Raw genomic sequence first — 2,608 nt, forward strand, 5'->3', positions numbered from 1 at the left:
TATATATATATATAAATATATATATACATAAACACACACACACACACAGATATATGTATGTATATATATATATGAATGTATATAAGTATTTTATTAAGTCTGTAAAGCTATATAAATGACCAGGGACTTCAAATTTTTCTGTATTGTATTTAGCAATCTTACCTGCTTAAGTGTGTGTTTATGTACCAGAGCATATATACTTACACACATACACACACAAATAATTTACATATATTTGTGTGTGTGTATGTGTGTATCTGCTTCTTTGTATATGTATCTGTCAGTCACTCTCCGTCTCATTCACTACCTTCATCTTTTCTTTTACCTTTCATTTCATTTTCGCTACACATAAATATATAAACACACACATACAAATACATCAATGTATAATTCTCAGTCTATGAATATGTACATATTTCATAACCACATATATCACTATCTATGTATGTAAACCTATATATATATACAAACACACACACACACATATATATATATATGTATGTATGTAAACCTATAGATACATACATTATATATGTATATATACACTATATATATATATATTTATATATTCGTATATATCTTTAGATGCATATATGTGTGCATATTAAGTATATGCATCGTCTAATGTGTTCTTTTCTTTATCTGTTTTACTGTAAAGCAGGTTTTAAAGATCATCACAGTCATTGCACCTCAGCGTTTGTTTATGCAGTATAATTGATGGAAACAAAAACATAAATTTAAAGTCAAATTTTTATGCTAATTTAAACCTACAGAAGAATATTGGGATTCAGGGAAGCTGCAGTAAAAAAAAATAAAAATTAAAGAATAGCTCTCTGATAATATATATATGTATATATAAATATATATACTAGTTCACCAGGTAACACACCTGTTTGATCACACCTGATATGGCACATGGACAGTGAAATTTACTATCCTCACACCACACTTCTATGCATCACAAATATATGCAAATGCTGCAGCACACAAATTTACGACATGGTGTGCATTGATCTACATTGCACAGAATTATACATACATTCATATATATATATTTACGTGTGTGTGTGTGTGTGTGTGTGTGTGTTAAGTATGCATTATATAGATGTACGTATGCAACTACATATATATACATATATATATATATATATTTGTGTGCATATATATATATATATATATATATATATATATGCATTATATATATATGTTTATTACGGTGGTACTGTTGTATTTCAATACTCTTATGACAGATATTAGTGCAACATATGCATACATAGATGTATGCGTGTGTGTGTGTGTATATATATATATATGCATAAAGGTCTAAAATATGAAAAGAATGCACTGGCTTTTACACACTCACATACATACACGCACACACACATTTATACATATATATGTATGTATATTTTATCTTTTATATACATATGCATATTTTGATGCACATTTTTAGCACAAACTAGTGTTTATACATACATATACCTACATATATATATATATTTACAGTAATATGCAATTTTGTTCAACAGTTCGTTTAACCAGTCATTTCACCTACATGCAATGCACACACACACACACACACACACACACACACACACACACACACACAAAACTCACAGATACGTTCATGCATTCTAACGCACATATGTTATGCATGTATATTTACAATTTTACACACCATTATACATTTACAGATATATGCATGAGTAGAGATGTCATATAAAGAAGTCGACTTACCCTTTTACTACAAGTGACAGTAAACCACTAATGCAGCTGTAGAAAATGAGTGAATGGTAACACTACTAAGCGAACGTGAAGTAGCAGCGATGATATTTCTTTAGAATGAGACAAAGTACAATTGACAGTAGCTGTAGTAGTCGTAGTTTGTTGTTGTCGTGGCAAAGATAGAGTTATGGAACCGTGTGCTACTACAGATCTCTGGACATTCCTCAATAACTCAGAAAAGGCATATTGATGTATGACGAGTCTACAAAGATATTGTCATCTATACGTATACATTTACATATACTTATGTATGTATATGTGCGTCATATGATTTTCATATGTGTACGTCTGTGTTGATATATATACATACACATATATAAGTATATATATATATATGAATATATATATATATAAATTTATATATATATATGTATATATATATGTATATACATACAGTAGTAGCTTTATCTAGTTACTGCTGTTGTTATGATAGCACCTTAAACGACAACAACGACCATCAGCTTGTGAAAACAAATCAAGCTTCAATTGCATTCAGTTTAGTTTCGTTACCATGTTTCCCTGCTGAACAAGGTGGTAGTAAACTATAGCACTGTTGCAACAAAAAGACTGTCAGACTGGATGAGGGGGAGGGAGAGAAGGAGAGAAGGTTAAGGGAGAGAGGACTAAAGAGAGAGGGGCAGTAGGAGAGTGTGAGAGAGAGAGAGACTATGTATGCGCACAAGAAGTGGATAGAGATAGACAGACAGGAAAAGTCAGGGAGAAAATTAATGAGAGATATAGATTGGTAGAGAGACAAAAGGAGCAGAGTGGTTTTGCCAGACAGACAGTCAGTCAGTCAGCACAGCATATATAGATAGCAGTA

At 31.0% G+C, this 2,608-nt stretch overlaps 1 protein-coding gene across 1 annotated transcript in view; it reads right to left on the minus strand.

Annotated features, from left to right (window-relative positions):
* LOC106872119 (complexin) overlaps positions 1 to 2,377 on the minus strand; it is a 282,292-nt gene extending 279,915 nt beyond the window's left edge. The window contains exon 1 of the mRNA XM_014919099.2: positions 1,738 to 2,377. The gene's annotated coding sequence lies outside the window, so the exon portion shown is untranslated. The remainder of the gene's footprint in view (positions 1 to 1,737) is intronic.
* Positions 2,378 to 2,608: the final 231 nt, after the last annotated feature.

Source organism: Octopus bimaculoides, chromosome 2, assembly GCF_001194135.2.
Source record: "Octopus bimaculoides isolate UCB-OBI-ISO-001 chromosome 2, ASM119413v2, whole genome shotgun sequence".
NCBI lineage: Eukaryota > Metazoa > Mollusca > Cephalopoda > Octopoda > Octopodidae > Octopus > Octopus bimaculoides.